This window comes from Poecilia mexicana, unplaced genomic scaffold (genome assembly GCF_051168715.1).
Source record: "Poecilia mexicana isolate PSO_F unplaced genomic scaffold, ASM5116871v1 scaffold_13, whole genome shotgun sequence".
In the NCBI taxonomy this organism is placed as follows: domain Eukaryota; kingdom Metazoa; phylum Chordata; class Actinopteri; order Cyprinodontiformes; family Poeciliidae; genus Poecilia; species Poecilia mexicana.
The window spans coordinates 14,125,887-14,146,178 of NW_028263382.1; the positions used below are offsets into that span (position 1 = coordinate 14,125,887).

At 39.9% G+C, this 20,292-nt stretch overlaps 1 long non-coding RNA gene across 4 annotated transcripts; it reads left to right on the plus strand.

Annotated features, from left to right (window-relative positions):
- Positions 1 to 5,810: 5,810 nt before the first annotated feature.
- Positions 5,811 to 20,178, plus strand: LOC106909711 (uncharacterized). Of its 4 annotated transcripts, none has more exons than XR_015765058.1 (4): positions 5,811 to 5,856; positions 12,061 to 12,177; positions 13,383 to 14,076; positions 19,852 to 20,178. It is a non-coding gene; the product is annotated as an uncharacterized LOC106909711 (long non-coding RNA). The 4 variants fall into 4 exon arrangements; XR_015765059.1 differs by having other exon boundaries at positions 12,061 to 12,173; XR_015765057.1 differs by having other exon boundaries at positions 12,061 to 14,076.
- Positions 20,179 to 20,292: the final 114 nt, after the last annotated feature.

The following is a 20,292-nucleotide window of genomic DNA, read 5'->3' on the forward strand; positions in this document are numbered from 1 at the left end:
ATTCCTGAACTTTGAACCCAGGTAATCAATGGGTAATGACACTGAGACGGTAAGCAACCTCTGTAACGTCAGAAAATCTGTATAGTGTTATACTAGGCATTTCATTGGAATAACAAACCTTCTCTGTTAGAGCAGCTGTTTCAAGGTTAAACAAGGATTCCAAGAATCTACTAATTTACAGTGGAAAATGGCTGGAGGTATGAGAAAAACACAAATACTCAGCCTTTGTTATTGATGGTCAGTTTCCATCAGTAACTGATGGAAAATGGCCAACAAGCCATTTTCCATCAGTTACTCAGATCGGGGTCATGGTGGCTACATGGAAAACTGATTTCAGTCATTTTTTTTTAAAATTCTGACCATTGTTTTAAAATGACCAAAAAAATAAAACAGAAGGTGGCCACCAAGCACCAGGCACCTTATCTGACGTTGAAAGAAGCACTCAGACCACTTGAACTTTTAGTTTGTGATGTTACAACCTTAAACCTAATGTATTTCATTGGTATTGTAGGTCAGATACCAACAATAAAATGTACACAATTGAAAAGTGGACAAAGCTGCAGAACAACTGAACAAGTCTTCTGTGTTAGGATCTTGGGTTGTTTTGAGTTGTTTTGTAGTTTGATTTGATTCTAATTTAATTGCTATTCTGTGTTAGTTTCTTAATTTGTTCCTGTTTGTCTTTAGTTCAGTCCTTTTTCAGTGCTTTTAGTTTATTATGTTTATTTATTTTATCTAGTTATTCTTAGTTACTCTACTTTAATTATGTTTCCAGTATTTAGTTTTGTTGTACTGTTGGATTAATTTCCTAGTCCCCTGTGCCACTTTCTCTCTCTCTCTCTCTCCTCAGTCTGCCTTCTGCTCTCTCTCCTCACACCTGCAATCAGTCAATCAGCCCTGGTCCATTTTTCCAGCATTCTCTAATTGATTGATGGTTAAAAAGTTGAATTTAGGAACCGAAAGAGAGGAAGACAAAGATAAAGAAATAAGACTATCTTGGACATCTGGAAGTCGGCGTCAAGGAAATGCTCAAGATGATATCCATCCATCCATCCATCCATCCATCCATCCATCCATCCATCCATCCATCCATCCACATCCATCCATCCATCCATCCATCCATCCATCCATCCATCCATCCATCCATCAGTGAAACATCGAGTAGTGAAAGGATGAGCCCAAAAATAGGAAATTATTCAGCGACCGCAGGTGTAGGAAAGAGGGGAATATTGGTGAAAAACTGGGATGAGTCTGAAGAAATGGAGGGGAAAATAACGGAGTTCAAAGTAATTGTTAGAGTTAGAGTTGCAAACGCTCCAGTTAAACTATCCACGATTCTGAAGAATCAAGTGGGGGACATTACTAATGCAAAAGTTCTAAGACATGGAAACTTAACGATAATTTGTAATACAGAAGAACAAAAAGACAGAGCATGAAGGATGAAAGAAGTAGGAAAGTATAAAGTGACAAGCGTGAGTCTGGTACAAGAAGGAAGTAAATGGAGGAAGGGAGTGATTGGGGGTATCCCGATTGAGGTTTCAATTGAGGAAATAAAATCAAATCTCAGAGGAGGAAAAGTTAAAGATGTAAGAAGACTTCAGACCTTTAAAAATGTAGAGAAAATGAACAGTGAAAGTGTTTTCATAGAGTTTGATGAAGAAAGACTTCCAGAGAGAGTCTATTTAGGATATTTGACCTACAATGTAAGAGAGTATGTCCCACGACCGATTAGATGCTTTAAATGTCAAAAATGTGGCCATACAGCGCAGACATGTAAAGGAAAGAGAAGATGTGAATGATGTGGAGAGGATCATGAATATGAACAGTGCAATAAGAGCAAGCAGCCAAAATGTTATAATTGTGGTGGCAGCCACAGTGTGTCATATGGGGGTTGTGAAGTTATAAAGAGCGAGGTGCAGGTTCAACAAGTCAGAATATGCAACAAACTATCTTATGCAGAGGTAAAGCAAAGAACAGATATTATCTTGTATATCATCTTGTATAACCCTATTGAATACAGGATGAACTCTGTATTCATCCTGCTGACAGGATGAATACAGAGTTAAACCAAACAAAATAAAATAAAGTGTATGTGAATTTAAAAAAGCTAGTGATATTTATTGCAGGGGTTATAAATGCAACAATGGAAATTAAGTCAAAAACAGAAAGAATTCAAGTAATAGTGAAAAGCGGCAGCAAATCATCTTAACATTAATGAATTAACATGTGAGGAAGTGAGGGATGACCTCAGTGCTCAGGCCAGTCAGGAGGAGATAGTTATACTATGGTCTTGATTCCTCAATGGAATGCAAAAAGTTTAAAATCAAATGGACAGGAATTAAAGCATTTTATTGATAAATTAAAAGAAGCTCCAGAGGTTATTTGTATACAAGAAACTTGTTTAAAACCCCAATTTGACTTTAAAATCTTAAATTATTCTACTATTAGATTTGATCGGATTGAAGGTAATGGTGGGGGATGTGGAGGGGTTGCCGTTTAGAGTAGTTAAGAGAGGAGATTTGGATTAATTTGGATAAAAAGATCCATTTATTATAATAGATTATTACAATCCATGTGAAAGATTAGAGCTGGATAAAATAAAAGAAATTCAGGGACAAAATAGAAATAAAGTTATTTGGTGTGCAAATTTGAATGCCCATAGCAATTTATGGGTATGGCAGGGGAACTGATACAAATGGAGATATAATAGAACAGCTGTTGGAAGAAGATAATCAATTAGTGTGTATGAATGATGGGAGGGGAACAAGAATAGATATGCACATGGACGGTGCCAGGAATCTTGGGCCCCATGACAAAAAATTAAATTGGGCCCCCCACTGCGCAACTACTGTTACAGTTTCTTCAGTTTATCTCCACATTTGTTTAAGTTGTCACAATGTTGTGACCGTTTGCTATGAGACAGATAATCTGTGAAAAAAATCAATCTCCTTCACCTCCTCCCTGAACTAGTATTGTTAGCTAAAGTAATGCGCCGTTCTGAGCAAAAACAACCAATCAGAACCAGGAGGAGGGTCTTAGTGTTGTTAATCAACCTCATTCACTCACTGCTAAATGTGCTAATGGTGGAGAAACAACTTATTGTGACAAGAAAACTGTTTATCTGCTGTCATTGGTAGCTATGTTAACTAAACTGAGCATTCACAGTTTGAATCTGCATAGCTAAGATACCACAGAGCGAGGGGGAGGGAGGATGAGCAGCCACATGAGATTGTGATTGACAGCACTAAAACCCACTTCCTGCCTCTAATTGGTTGTTTCTAGATAGCACTGTGAGAAGACAGAGGAAATAATTTTTTTCACAAATGATCTCTCATGCCATAATGTCACAACACAATGACAGTTTCAACAAATATACTTTTATAAAAAAACTTTTTTTTTATAAAAGTTACACACTGCAGGTCAGGAGGGACGTGGCAACATATAACTGTAATTTAGATGCAAGCCAAGGTAAAACTGTGGAGTGGCTGCAGTCCAGACAGGAGGCTGTTTTTTTATTATTATTTTATAAAGATTGTTCGAATTTCTCAGCAACAAATAGTATTTTTGTTGTGTAACTAAAAAGAGCAAAGACCCGGAGAAATCTCTATGGATTCCCTGGAATGATGCTAACTAGCTTGTTATTGAACACAGTGTTGCTCACCTTTTATACTGGGACAGGGGAAGGAAGAGGGTTTATGCTGGTATGGTGGTTAGAGCTGTTGCTGACTGACTCATCTGTTCTTAAGTGTGGTAAAAGGTACAGGGACAAGTTAAATATATGAATATCTTGGTATTTCTTTTTCTTAATTAATTAAATACTATGGAGGCAAACAGTAGTCTGTAGCTAAGCTAACTATGCTGAATGGTTGATAATCTCACAGTCTACTCACCTCTCTTGGAGAAAAACTGTGTTACAAATTCATACTCGTCTTTTTCTCTCTCTCTTATCTCCCTATTTTTTGTTAAAACTTCATTATTGTTCTAGGCAGCATAGCAACCGCCACAGTCGTTCTTGTCTTGTACTAACCGTTAAGTACGTCAAGCAGGAACGAACCATTTCAGGCAGATCCAGAGGGGGGTTTAGTACAAATATGGATATCTGCTTTTTGGTCTGGGAGGGGTAACGTTTAATTTTTATTGCTAAAAACAATTTTATAAAACACAATAACAGTAATTGACAGGGCCCCGATTTTTTTTTTTCATTTCTGTAAAAAAAATATTTTTTTTTTTATTTGTGTGTGTGTGTGTGTGTGTGGAGGGCCCCATGTCGTCAAGGGCCCTTAGAATTGTCATAACTTTTCCCCCCTATACCGCGCCCCTGGGTGGCAGAGTAGAAGATATGACTGCAGATAAATATGTTCCATGTTGGTGACTAAACAGGGTTTACTGTATGCAAAACAGAAAAATACCTTAATTTCTATGTCTTTCTGTTCAGACACAAAGCTGAACTGACGGAACAAACACATCTGGAGGTGTCAGCTCCATCTGATTCACATGGATGATTTGCTGCTGGCTGTCTCTGTGTAGCTTCTGCACTCACTTCTGTGAGGACAGATGAACAGCTGGGTGCTCCTCTAGCAAGTCATGATAATAAAGAAATAAAAACGATAATGTGCCACTTGCTGCAGCGCTCTATGTGACACTTCAACAGAACACAGTGTGAGGATGTTAGAGTCTTGCTGTCAGTTCACTATTGTTGGCTGACTGTTAATTATGTCATTATACTGCAGTTACCAGTGATTATGCAGAGTGGGTTTAAAAAGCCTCTGAAAGGAAGTGTTTCACGTTTTATGATTTCTCATTTTCAGTATTTTTAATCTTGTACAAAGATGCTTTTTGTTTTTCTTCTAAATAGATATTGAATTTGTTAATTAGCTGTTTGTGTTTGATATTTCACTGGTTATAGTGAAATATAACCAGGCAGATGCAGAGGGGGGTTATATTTTTCTTAATTATTTATTAAGAAAAAATAATTCTTAATTATTTTTTCTTAATTTCTTAAGAAATACCTGAAAACAATAAAACGTCCTCTCACTACACAGACTAACTCTAGATCAGCTTTTCTACATGTTTTAGATACGTCTTTGTTCCAGAACACCTGATTCAAATGATTTAATGACCTTTTCCTTTCTTCTTCCTTTCCTTTAAGTTTTGTCCTATAGATATTTCTGCACTTTTTCCCTACAAACCTGCCTACTGCTTCAGCATTTTATTCCCTTGAGTCATTAAAGTTTGTGCCATACACTTTCTATTTTCAAATGATGGATTAAACAAAAAAGATTAAAAATGGATGGATTAAAAAGTTTTAAACTTTTTCACAGCTTTCTCCCCGGCCTGTCTGCTGTGTTCTTTAGTCTTCATCATGTTTGTTTACTAATGTTCTCTAACAAACCTCTGAGGCATTTTACAGAGCAGCTCCATTTATACAGAGGATGAATTAGACCCAAGTGGACTCTATTTACTATCAGGTTGATTTCTGAAGCTAATTGGTCCCACAAGATGTTGTTCAGGTGTAATAATAAAAGTCAAAACACAAATGTGCACCTCACTTTTAAGATGTATAAAAATATTACCTTGTGTCAGTCTGCAACTTAAAATCCCAGGTTTTTGGTTGAAAGATAAGAAAATGGGGGGGAAAAAATTAAGAACTATGAATACTTTTGCAATTATTTACTTACTGTGGATGTGCATATGTTGCTGCACCAGAGGTGACTGAGTGAAAATCCTTGGTCAGGATTCCTAGCTCCACATGCTAAACTGCTGCCTTATGACTCATGGTTTTGTATTTAAGGAGAATTTCTGACTCCAGCATCAAAGTGACGGACAGTGAGAGTCTTGAGCAACATTCTGCGGAAGGTGAGTGCATTACCTATGATACCTATGATTTTGAGTAAAGTAGAAAGGCTTTAAATAATGTTAGTTCTGATGTAGCAAATCTATTTTGATATAGAAATCAAGCATCATCAGCTCACCATCAGTATCCATGTATTTTGAGTAAAAATAGATATGGAGAACTGTAGTGGTGATTGTTTGCCAAGCCAAACATCCAATAAAAGTTCTGTACACAGGCAAAAGAAGGTTCGATCTCCAAATTTGTTGTTTGTTGTGGATGATTTATTTTCCCATTTCAGCCAGCAATTACAGAGTTCAAACTTTCTTTTGTTCTTTCTGCTACCTCTCTTACTCTGGTAAAAACCATAGGTCCCAAACCAAGGGCGTAAATCCCTTCTCATTATTGGGGGGGACCATAAACAGGGAAATTTTTTAAGAGCAATTTTGGGCAGGAGGGGTTGGCAAAGTTACAGTAAAATGTAATGTAAAATGTGGTTTAATATTTTTTTGTGTGTGTTCAAGCTACACCATCAAAAATGTCTAGCAAGTAGCAATGAATAACAAGTGTTTTTCTCAGTAAACAATCTGTTGAGACCCATAGAAGTCAAACTAAGATTCAAATGTTGTTTAGATATGAGTTTGGTTCAGAGTCACTGATCTAATCTCTGCTACACCTTTCCAAAACTGTAAGGCTCTGACTAATAAGTTTTAATAAGTAACTCCACTTAATAAAATTCCTCAGAAATATTGATTTATTGCAGTGGTTCTCAATACAAGTTATGTGTTGTTTAGATTATAACTTAAGTTGCTTTAAACTTTTATTTTTTATTTATTTATTTATTTCATGTCCTGGATGGCTGAGAACCTATAAATATGTAGGAATTGAATATTTGGAAAGTATCATAACTTAAACTTAAAGGTCAGCACCAGAGTTTTCTAGAAAAATATTCAGATTTTATTTTGTGGTTTTAAAGGCTCTGTTGAAGAAGATGAGAAATAAAGGCATACTTTATTTTTGTTTTACTGTCAGCTGCAGTAGCCCCTCTGCTCTCGGCTCCCGTACAGAGCTGTCTGCTAGTGGTAATGCTCAGCCACTCCAGTTTCAAATTCTTCTTATTAAAGTAAGAGTTAGAGAGCTAAATATATTTGAAATATTGGCTACTTTCAACAGAAAAAGTCTATGAAAGCTATGTAGCAGTTTAGCTAGTTTTGATATCCAAGGCATAATGAGGCAGTTTATCATGTTCAGCCAAAGTAATGAAATAACAAACTGTGGACAGATTTTTATTGTCAATTGTCAATTCCTATCAAGCAGTGAAAGTAAATAAAACGTGTTACATGTCTTTTAGAACCATTGTTCTAACAATAGTGGAGGGGAGGACCTAAAAATTAATTCTTATGTTTTATCTTAGATGAATGGCAAATTTACTTTGTTCTTTGTTTCAATTGCCTTTTTATATTGATATAGTTTAAATACAAGGGTTTCTTTCATGATTTCTTTGTGGGGGACAATTTCTAGACTTTTCCAAATTGGGGGGGGGGGGGGGGTGTCCAGAACCCCCTGACCTCTCCGGGATTTACGCCTATGCCCCAAATACCTGCTGGTCCTTTACCAGGCCCCTACACTTATAGAAAGTGGACTGACCCACATTTCTTCCTGTCTTACTTAGAAAATAAATAAGAAAAATAATAAAACAAAAAATGAATAAAATCAGCATTTTAATATACTGCAAATAAACTCTAAGTAATACAAAAAATAGATATTTAAGAATAAACTAACAAAATTTAAATGGATAGAGAAATAAAGAATAAATGGCTCCAACACTCCTGCCCCTAATTGTGAATGCTGTCACAATTACTTTAAAAAGGAAAAGGAGCTATTCCCTCAAACATGTCCTGAATTCCTCAGGGTGATGCTTCCAGTAGCAAAAGAAGTTTGGTCACAAGTCTTTCCAAAACACTGGTCCTTGTTTTGTAATCCCAAAACAAAGACCAGTTTGTTTTGCACAGTCTACAGCACGATGCTGTAGACTGTGCAAAACAAACTGTGCCCTGCAGGCAATGGAGAAGTACAACATAGAGAAGGATATCGCTGCCTATGTTTGAACAGAGTTTGACAAGAAGTACAATCCGACATGGCACTGCATCATTGGCAGGAACTTTGGCAGTTATGTGATGCACGAAACTAAACATTTGATTTACTTTTAAATGAAATGTTGAGATCTGTGGAGAACTTAACAAGCCTTTGGCATCCTGGTTTACACCCAAGACTTTGGTCATCATCCATGATCCCCTTGGATCTGTAGAGTCTGCAATTAAGACATCTCCAGGAATAAGACATCTTTTCGTTCTTGTCCATTTTTGTCTTTCCTGCATCAGAGGTAAGTACTCAGAAAGTCAACTTTTCCAGAACAGCTCTACCATGTATTACACGTGTTTCCACCTTTTCCTGAGATAAGGATCTTTTTGGTTGAACAGTCCTGGTGGCAAAACTGGTTTGTTTTTCAGCAACAACAAATAGTTGGGAGTGAGTGCCTCAAGATCATCTGAGTCATCTGAAACCTTGGCAATGGGTCTGTCGTTTAATATGGCTTCAACTTCACAAAAGATTGTTTGAAGTTCTTCATCATCCAAAACTTTTTCTTGAAGAACTGAGACTAAAATACTTCTCATGGAACGTTTCAGGGATGTTTCATGTTCCATTTGATTCCATCCTGCACAAAAGCATTTTGAATTTTAGCATGGTTCAGTTCAGCCAAACTCTCCTCCAGCTCTCGATTTGCACCAACAAAATTGGTGGCATTATCAGATCTGATGGTGGAAACTGGGCCTCTTCTACAGATGAACCAGCGGACTGCATATATACAGGAATCTGTATCGAGGGTGTATGCAATTTCCAGATGTACTGCACGGATGGTGAAACAAGCGAACAGAACTCCATACCTTTTCAGGGGACTTTGTCCTCTTTTAACACTTACAGGATGAAAGTAATCCACTCCAATGTTTGGGGAAGGAGCTGTGGCTCTCTTTCTTCTGGTAGATCTGCCATCTTTTGTTCAACAAACTTTCCTCTGTTGCGTCTGCAAATAACACCAATAGAGATGATTTTTCTGTCAGCTGAATTAGCATTTACTGTCCAGTATCTTTGTCTTAATCTTGACAGCATATGAGCTCTTTCTTGCAGCAGTTTTTCGCTCGGACAGCAAGAACTGCAGCTGTCAATTCCAACCTGGTGATTGTCGTTTGCTTCATAGGAGCAACTCTTGCTTTTTCTAGAATGAAGGCAACATGTGAGATGTTATTATTTTCCAAATATGACACTGTTCCATAGCCATCTTGACTTGTGTCAAAGAAATGATGAAGTTGTGCTTTGTCTGGTTTTCTGATGCAGCTTGGTTTGATGCTACGGTCCACTTTAAAACTGGATATCAGCTGGAGATCCTCCAGCCAATCAAGCCACTTCCTAAAGAGAGAATGGGGAATAACTTCATCCCACTTCAAATTTTGTTGACAAAGTTCTTGTAGCAACAGTTTAGATGGCATACTGAAGGGACCCAGTATTCCCAAAGGATCACACAGTGAGCTAACCACTTCTGGTCTGTGGGCAGTCCTGCACAGACGCTCTGAACTTGAACTTGTCTGTTTCAGTGCTCCACTGTAAACCCAGTACTCTCTCAACTGGAAGTTGATCTGTGTCCAAATCCAGATTCTTAATTTAATTTGCTCTCCTTTCCTCTGGGATTGACATAAGCACTGTGCGACTGTTGCTGACCCATTTTGAAAGCATGAATCCTCCTTTAAAGCAGATGTCTGTCAGCCTCTTCACCATGTGCACTGCATCTTCTTCTGTGGGAACAGATTTTAAACAGTCATCCACATAAAAGTTATTTTTGATTGCATCAACCGCTTCAGCTGGAAACTGTTGTGCGTTATCATCAGCAGTCCTTTGCAGAGCATAATTTGCGAAGCTGGGAGAAGACACTGCTCCAAACAAATGAACCAACATCCTGAACTCCTGTGCAGGTTTTGAAGTGTCACCATGATGCCACGACAGGAAACGGAGAAAGTTGACATGTTTTTCAGAGACATAAACTTGGTGAAACATGGAGTCAATGTCAGGCATTAGCGCAACAGGCTCTTTTCTAAATCTGATTAGAACTTCAATCAGAGAGTTTGTGAGGTCAGGTCCTTGTAGAAGCCGACTGTTCAGTGATGCTCCTTTATAATTTGATACACAATCAACTTGCCTTTTGTGGGATGATGCACTCCATGATGATGAGGAATGTACCGCAGTTGTCCACCTTTCTGTAGCTCATCTGCTGGTACAGCTTCAGTGTCTCCTTGTAGCAGCATGTTGTTTACACATACAGTGAATTCCTTCTTGTACTGAGCATCCTTTTCAAATCTCCTTCTGAGGCTCTGCAGGCACTGCTCTGCAACACAGATGTTTTTGGCAAGCTGGGACTTTCACTCCTGAAAGATGAGGCCACTGATCAAGGTCTTTTTGCTGGGGAATATTCAATGTAGAAACTGGCATGATACTTTGAGTCAAAACATCTGGCAACTCTATGAAGTCATTTGTTTTCAATTCAGAGACTTCCAAACCAGACAAAATGTGTACATTAACAATCTTATTTTGACTCATTGTTCTCAGCAGAATATTTGTCCTTTTGCCCTTTAAGTTCAGACTTTTTGCCAGAGTTTCTGTGCAGAACGTATCTGAACTTCCTGGATCAAGAAATGCATAGGTTTGTACAACTTTTTTGATCTTTTGACTTTTAACTTTAACTGCAACAAAAGAAAAAGCATCATCATCATCATCATCATCATCATGACAGGCCCCAATATGCCCACATGTCTGAGTGGTTGCAGTTGAGAAGTAGACATGAGACCTTGTTGTCTGTTGGATTTGTTCTGAAGAGGCTCCTGGCTCCTTTTGCTCTATGTGAGGGTTCACACTGTATGTGTAGAACGGCAGCTCTATCCAGCTGCCAAGCAAACTTTATGCCTGCATGCCTACATGGAAATGTTTTAGACCAGTTTAGTTTTGCTGAGGATGTTCAGCAAATCTTCTGAACCTGGCAAGCCTTAATGTCCCCAGTAAACTCATGCTTTGTAAGAAGCGTACAATGACGCATTCATATGAAGGATTACCTGCATTAGATTCAATGTGTACAATTGTGCATTGCTAACAGTGTGTACCACATGTGAAAGTTTTGGAAATGTGTGGACGTGGATTGAGTACAGACTTTATTATTTGCTCAAACTGATGTAGGTCACAGTATGGTTTCTGTTGTATCACTGTTTCATCTGGACTTGCCTGGTTTATAACACAGGACTAACAGCACAGTCATTAAAAACAATGTATTTGCAAATGTAACTAATTTAGAAGCCATTTCATGGTTATTTTACCTTTTATTTATACATGTAATATCATTCAAACACAGGCTGTCATTTCCAAGATAAAATGTTATATAGTCAAAGAGAGACATTAGGTATTACAGAAAAAAATAAATATTCCTTGTGTTCGGAAGTCAGTTTGTAATCAAATACAAATGCTGCAATAATTTCAGCCTAAAATCAAACAGTTTACCAATTTGTAACACACTTTAACAAAACTGATATTGATCCCCAAATAATACATTTGTAAATTATACTTATGAACAAAAATGATCAAACCTGTAGCACAGGATAAAAAAATGCCAATTTATTTCTTGCTCTGAAAAATTCAAATATTATTGGCTTAATCCTTCAAAATGTGGTGCAGTGAGAACCCTCATGCTATCTGCATGCTGCACTTGGAGACTTATTGCAGTTGTTTTGCGTATGAAGACTTCCACTATGTTTGCAGTGATTGATCATGTCAGCACCACCAGCAGTACGGGGAATTGCTTTGCAATTCCCCGTACTGCAAATTTGCATCACAACAAGAAGGGCTTTCTGAGGCGTTTGTTTTTTACAAGCATGGGTGGCATTTTTTGAAGAACTCTGGTTTTCTGAAAAACATGCATCCCAAGTTAAACAAAGATCCTAAGCCAAAATTAGGCACTCACAAAAACAGCCTGATTTATGGAAAAATAGTTCTGTAGTAGAAACATGCCCACAGTGACACTTTAAAATCACCTTAGATTACTTTTAAAGCTTTAACTTCACTCCACTGACACATTAGATCTGTGTCCCATTTAGGTCTTGCTATCCATATATCTTCTGTTTTGTCTTTGCCTGCAGGAGCCTCTGCAAGTGAAAACCAGGAAGAAAGAGGAGCTGAATGAAATCTTGCACATTTTAGAGTGCGAGTGCTTCATTTCTTGTGATGGCCAAACCCGTGGCCACACTACTATGTCGGTAACTTTTTTTATGCACAATTTATGTTTTTTATACAAACACAACAACACTTTAGTTTCAACATAGAACATTTATTAGTTGATTTACCTTTTTTTGAGGCTGAGTTGCAGACAGAACCTGGGAAGTCTCGGAAGCCACGCAGTCAAAGAAGGCATGAGAAATTTCAACTTGCACTGCGTGAGAGTTCAGTTGAAGTGGCTCCAGATATGCCACTGGGTTTTTCAATACCCACAAATGCAATATAGACAAATGCAGCAGAATGATCCAACTTTGTCTGCCCTGTTGCTGAAGGCTATGGGGGGGAGGCCTCTGTAGGGTCTGACACAAATAAAGAGCAATATATACTGCAAGATGGCATTTTATACCATCAACATGGCCAGTTTAAGCTTAAGCAGTTAGGTGTCCCTAAGAAGCCAAGTGAGACAGTGCTGACTTTGGGACACTCTCTATTTCCTGGGCTGGCCACCTTAGGAAGTATAAGACCACTACTTGCATTAGGCGGTACTTTTTCTGGCCTGGTTTAAGATCAGATCAGATGTTGTTCGATTTTGCAGAAGTTGCCCTGAGAGTCAGAAACCTTCAATTAGAGTCCCTACCAAAACACCATTTCAACCCCTCCCCATCACTGGCACACCTTTTCTACGGTTTTGTATTAGTTGGTCACAAGGCAAGGCATTTATTAACATTTGTTTGACAGAAGTGTTTGGTTTGGAAATTTGTTGACAGTCCCTAATTGAACCTCCGAGCTCTTGAGGAGGTAGCTTAAGAACGGCTGGCCGAAATTAGCATTCATAAAACGGATCAATGTTGAGCTAAACGCCGTTTGCTCGGCGGATATTGAAACATCCAATATCTAACTCGAAACTAACTTCACTGCGGTTGGTAACACAATAAAAACACCGGGATAAAGTTTGATTTGATCTGTGGCCTTGTAAAAGGAAAAGACAAAACAAAATATCTACTTTTCTTGACAAAAACGCATGTTTAGGGGAAATGAAAAAGAAAATGTATACATTTCTTGACGGAAACTCATGTGTAAGGTCAAGGAAAAACTAAACATGTATGTATGCTTTTATTTCTTATTGTGTCAGTTTTGGTCCTACATAATATTAAAGATTGACAAGAAAAGTCAATCTGTTTATTTGAATGTAGAAATGATCAGTGTCTCGATTTGATGACATCTGCTTTCCTCTTGTCTACATCAGAGTTGCTGAAACACAGCCCTCCTTTGTCATGATGTCAGCTGGTGTAAACACGGTCAGGAAATGCAATCCTAAATGAAGAACCAGCTCCTCCTCTGCGTGCACCCACAACTCCGCCCTCATGTGACTCCAGCCAATCCCGTCTCATTCCGCTCCTACACAGCAAGAAAAAAGCACATTCAGAGGGCGGAAAGTCGGCGCAAGCGGTATAAGAGCGGGATAAGCATGGATTGTTTTTCTATCAACGTGTCGACTCTTCACTCCCTGACCAGAGACAGTGGACCCATGTCCAAAATGTGGCGTGGATTCGACAGAGAGCAAGGGAGAGTGGGGAGAAAACCCCATTAACACCGGGCGCACACACACACACACACACGCACGCACACAGAGAGAGAGAAACAGCACTGCAGCTCAGCTCAGGTCAGGGCAGAAACCTTAACTGCTGCCTGCAGAGAAGAGCGCTGTCCCTCCGCTGTGGTGCTGAACGTTGCGGATGATGACGCAGGACTGAGATCCAAAGGGAGACAAGAGGTTTTAGAAGAGCCGCAGAAAACTTTATGTGTATGGATTTAGAAGAAACAAGCTGAGCAGAAGTGATGGCCAGACCCCCCTCCAGTCCGACAGGCTTCAGTCCGGCGGTGTGAGCACAGCGGCGGAACCCAGCGGAGGACAGGGACGGAGGCTTTCCATCTGTGAGGTAAGCTCTGCGTCTCTTTACACGTGGATGATTGCGGGAAGAAATGTAATAGATTACACTTCTAAAGGGGGGTCTGCGCCTGTTGGTAAGAAGTGCTTTAACTTGCTCTCCTAGAATAAATAAATAAATAAATAAATAAGAAAAGCACGATGGAGGAAGCCTGTTTAATCTTTTCGTTTCTTTTTTGAATTTATTTTGCTGCATCCTAACTCGACGCAGCGGCTATATACCATGTGGATTTTGGACGCATGCTTTTTCAGCAATGGCACACACACACACACGCACACACACACACACACACACACACACACACACACACACACACACACACACACACACACACACACACACACACACACACACACACACACACACACACACACATTCCAGCTGTGCTGAGTCACATACACACCAATAACATTCAACACTAAACCAGAACTTGGAAAGTCTGATATGGTCAAGCGAGCCAGTAAACTCTAGAAGATATGAGGTCAAACCAAAAGACTTTAGCGCTTAGCCGGATATCAGTTCAGCTCATACAGGCTGGATTAGGTTGCAGCAGATATTTGGGTGGAACACCGGCACCCCTGTGGTGAAACCATGATGGTGAAGAAAAAGACAACTGTATAAACTGAAAACTTGGGGGAAATAAGTTTCTTATTTTCCCCAAAGGTCCGCGGAGTGGTTTCTCCGCGGACCTTTGTCACCCAGACCCAGACTATGACGCTTGTCTTCCACGCGTGAAATCAAACATCCGACTCGACCCACATCATCGATCCGTTCCTCCTTTCTCAGAATAAACAAACACAAACGTTGTTTTCTCTCTAATTTTACTGCGACCTTTAATTGCCTACAACCTTTTAATCCAAACTGATCACACCCATGATGGAGGTTGTGACACCCTTTCTCCGCGTCTCCTTGTCACGGAGTGCGTAAAGGACGTGTCCATCAGACTCAGAAACCCAGACCGAGCTGCAGCCCCGGCGCTCGCACGTCTCAATGCAGCCTGGCAGCGGACAGCAGCCACCTGTTTGCTGCTCTGCATGTGTGATAGAATCACTCTACCGCCTTACAGCTACACCTAGTGGGGTTGATAGCTAAAAAGTGCAAAAGACAGGAGGGAGAAAACATAGAAAAAGAGGAGGGGATGGCGTCACGGCCGAGCCGAGGTCTCCCTTCCTGCAGTTTCCACGACAACAGAAACTACACGTAAAGAAGAAGCGCTTCTCGGTGCCAGGAGCGCAACTGACATCAAAATCAAGACGACTAATCTTACTTCACAGCTGCAGACGTCAGTCAGAAGAACGAGGTTATTTACAAATGTGTCCATTTCAGTTGAGACCCGTTTGATCAAAATACAGCACGGTCCCTTCGATTTATTCAGATCAATGATCCACAACCCCGGGAGCTTAAAGCACATCCTGGTTCTGGCGGAATATCGGAGTAATAGAAACCGACCTCCGTCCTCTCTTGTTATGGAGACCCTGGGACGCCATTTTTGTTGCAGCTGTTGAGGTTTGTTTACTTTGCTTACCATTGTGCTCACAGTCCATGGTGACAAGATGAATATAAGCAGTTGTCCAGTGTGAGAATCATCCGTTCTCTATGCTAAGTTTGTGATGTATGAGGTTGACAAGGAGTCAGTGAGTTGAATTCATAAATTTCATTTATTAATACCAAATTACAGCTGGTCCATTATGACCTGCTACCTCTAAGAGGTAACAGACAAATGACAATCTAAAAGGGTCTCCCTCTCCCTTTGTCCCTCTGAGCTGCCCCAAAGAGGGCGTTACCTTGTGTGTCATCCAATACCTCAGCTCCCATTTGCATTTCCTAACATGTGGTTTCCTTTAGGCTTAGCTTAGCTTTAGCTTAGCAACTAGTTAAAAGAGACAAAAGGAAAACACAGAATCATTTATTCTCAACACCAGCCAGTAGCCAGTGGCTAAAATGCATCGGCCACTGTGTCACATCCTATTTATACCTTAGAAATGGGAATTCAAGGAGTTAGTAGAACCTGCTTAAAAGAAGAAATTAAAAATGCTTCAGTTCCACTTATTTTAAAGATATTTTTTAGAGATGAGAAACAAGCGAGTTTGTCAAAATCAGTTATTTTTGCACTGCTTAAATTAAAGGCTGTTTTTCTCCCTAAATATTTTGGTGCCAGATTATAAAAAGAAATTTATATCAAGCCTCTTATTGATTCTTACTAACGAATGTGTCTGTGTCTGTAAAGGGGTAAGTGGTATCGCCAGTGACCAGCAGGTTTTGGAAACTGCTGTAGAAAACACGTGAGCGTCTCTCACTCGTCACAATTACTTTCATTGAGATGGCCTAGATTCAACACAATACACCCCCAGGCAACGGATCTCATCACACCCAGTTAAATGGCACATATTGAATCCTCCAGGTGGGCAACCTGAGCTGATGGAGCTAAATGGCAAGTCTTTGACTAGACAGGAGAGGGGGGTGCAAGGATTGGCTGAGCGATCAGTCATCAGTGTTTGAGATGGGTGCTGGTGGCTAATGGAGCGAGTTGTTCTTTTCACAGACAGTAACCAGAAACGGCTGCCTGCAGAGGGGCTGGAAAGGAGAGCTAGGCACTGACATTTAGAGCCCCACCTCTCCTAATCTCGTTTTGTTTCCAAATCTGATTTGATGAGGGTGAGCGCGGAGGCCGGAGGCAGCGTGAGCATGTGGCCTATGGGAGCTGTCGAGGTGCTGAAATGCTCAGCGGACGGGAAACTCGATTCTTAGTGTGCAGTGGATCAGCACTCATAGGCCTACTGTGGATTGTGTCACATCGATACGATACTGACTCATGTGCATGAGTCCCCATCCACCTTCTTATAAACTCTGTCTCTGCTGAGGAAATCCTGTCCATGTTTGAATGTGAGGATGGTGTGTGTTCATTGTCAATTTGCAATTTTAGTTTTCCCTCACTCCCATAAAGTGTAATTATTGTCTAAATAGACCAAAACTCAATTTTCCATGTTTTCTTTTCTTGTTCTAAATTCCCATTAAATACAGAATATAAAACAAATTGGGGTGTGACGACGTTTGGATGGCAAAGACTGTATCTGGTTTGAACACTATTTGCTATATAGTTCATTATATTCTACTCCAGATTAGCTGTAACCAAAGCTGAGAGTCTCTTTGTATGAAGGGGGAAATTATTTCCCCAACCTTCCGAATTGAACAATTACTGTATTAATGAAGCCATCCAAGTAGGGTTGACTTTCCCCTTTATTGCTTTCCAATAACATGAACCAGTTGATTCCTAGTTATTTATTTTCCATCTAGCATAATTAACAATTATTTTTTAATATGAGGATTTAAGTGTGATGTAGCTTTCTTTGTCACAAGAGTCAATTTAACTTGAGTTGTGTTTAGGAGGCATGTGGTCTGCTCCAGTGCCTTGATTGATATTTTACCAGCCTGGAAAAAGTCCCAAAGCTGTTTCTAAGCTTTCGGGACTCCAGTGAGAGCTGCTGCTGAAAAGTGGTGTAAACACGTGAGAATGGTAAACCTTCCCAGGAATTCATGTTGACAACTTCTCCAGCAGCTCCCAGAAACAAGAACCTTACTGTGCTCATTAAAGCTCAGCATCCATGATTCTGTATTAAATAAAAGAGGATTATTAACAGGTTTCCCCAAAACCTTGAGGATGAAGATGTTATCATTCCTCGACGTTCCCACTGTTTTGCAAAACAGAATAATGTCGAGAACACAATCTGGCTGTCATTGTAGACAAACGGGTGTCTGTCCTGAGCTAGTTCACGCGCCCTTGTTAAAGCTATTAATTCTGCTGCCTGTGCTCAGTAGGTGCTTGACAGTTTTTGAGCTTCAATTATTTTATTGGGTATGGCAACAACAGAGTAACCTGTCTGATTGCTTCCTGTAGGGTCTTTTGAACATGACCCATCAACGAACCAAATTTCTCCAGTTGCCAAGGGAGTATCTTGTATTTCTGGTCTAGGAGGTTGGAAACGTTCAGTAGCTTCTAGACAGCTGTGTGGAGTTCCATCATTGGGCAATGGAAGTAATGTTGCTGGATTCAGGACTTTACATCGTTTTATCATGATGTGTGGTTGAGACAAAAGTGTTGCAGTGTAAGATGGGTGTCTTGCTGGTGAGAGGAAATTCATTTTACTTTGTAAAACATCTACAGCATGTGGGACTAGTAGTTCCATTTTGTGAAACAAAACCATGTCTGCTGACATGTTCACTGCCATTGCCGCTGCGCATACTGCTTGAACACAATCTGGTAGGGACTGTGCTACTGGATCTAGTTTCTTTGAGTAGTTGTTTAGTTTATTTCCATGACTTTGTAACAACACAGAAGTCATAAACCCAATTCTGCAATCCACAGTTTGGACAAAAACATTTTTATAATCTGGGAGGATCAAAGTTGTTGTCTGTATTAATGCTAGTTTCAGTTTTGTAAATGCTTTTTCAGCTTTTGGATTCCAAGTTGTTTTTTCATTCATGGCCATAGGTGTACCATGAATTAAATCCTGTAATGGCTGAGTTTTTCAGCATGGTGTGGAATCCATGCTCTGCAGTAGTTGCAAAGTCCAAGAAATGACTGTATGTATCTGTTTCCCTTCAGTAGACTGGGTGTGACCTAGATAGTTCACCTCCCTTTTTACCCACTGCAGCTTATCTTTGCTAACCTTATACTCCCTGTTTTACAGAGGTGGTGCAGCAGAGCGAGTGAGTCACTTCTGCACGCTTCTTCACTTTCTGATGTTATTAATAGGTCATCAACATACACCAGGAGTTGACTTGTTTGAGATTTGGAGATCTGCTAAACGGGCCATAATTGCTTGGCTGAAAACAGTTGGGCAATCAGCATATCCCTGAGGCAATCTGGTGTACGTTTATCCCTGACCTTTATAAGTGAATGCAAATCAAAACTGTGAGTCTGGGTGGTTTGGTGCCGAGAAGAAAGCATTACTGAGCTCAATTACTGTGAAGAATTTATTACCCAGCTTAAGCGAGTTTAGCAGTGTGTGGGGATCTGGTACATTTGGTGGTCAGGTTTGAACTGCATCATTCACTGAGCGTAGATCTTGAATCATACACCAATCTTTCTTGTTTGCCTTCTGGACTGGAAAAATAGGGGTATTACAGTGAACATTTTCTGATAATTCCTCCTTTCAATAATTCTTCCACAAATGGTTTAATACCTTCCACTGTTTCTGGTTTCAGGGGATATTGTCTCACTCTAGGCCTCCAGTTAGTTTTTGCTTTAATTTGTACTGGAGGAATTGAGCTAAGTAACCCAACATCAGAGGGACTTTTTGTCCATAATTCTTCTGGAATCTCAGCTAGTTCTTCCTCCTCTTTTTCTGTTAGCAATTTATCTACCTGTCATGGGAGTGCATGAACTCGAGCTGTGCCTGTTACAACTTCACACAGTGCTCGTCTCCAGATGTCACAGCTGGGGATATAACTCCACCCCTTCTCCAGCTTGTTGTTGGTGGCTTCAATAGCCATTTTGGTCCTAAGGTCAACATTAGCCCATGTAATGTTTACTGGTTTGAACAATGAGATATGGGGTACTGCTGTCAATTTATACATGTCAGCAGAGGGAGCTGCTGTGCATACAAAAGTGCTGAACATTTAAAAACTACAAGCTTTACCTCTCACCTTGTTTTTAGTCTGTTTTCCACTCTTGCTCCTCTCTTGACCAACTAGAGTTCATGTTTCTGGATCATGTTTTGTTTTCCTTTGCTTCTCTGTTTCTGATGTTCTGTCTTTCTTCTTCAGGTTCTGGATGATGGCAGCATCAGTAACACCTTCACCCATAAATCCCTGTTCCCAGAGGACATGGATCCCCTGTCAGTCAGAGGGACCCTGAGCCCTGACGGGACCCTGTGGGTGACCGTACGTCAGACCACAGAGGCGAGTGGACCAGACCCCCTGGGAGTCCCTACCTACAGCAGCGAGGCTCACCTTTGACCTTTGTGTCCTCTCGATGACAATCGTAGCTTTCATTTAGATGAGTACTGACTCCATTTAGTGGAGGTGATTTTAGTAGCGCCGGGCTTTTTGTTCATTCTTGTCATTAAACATTACAAACCTGATGTTACCGTCCGCAACTGATTCTTGGGTTTCTTTTCAATTGAAATAAAACCTGAAAACACACACTTTCATTCACATTATTACAATATTAATTTGTGTTAATTTTGTCAAATTATAATTCATTGA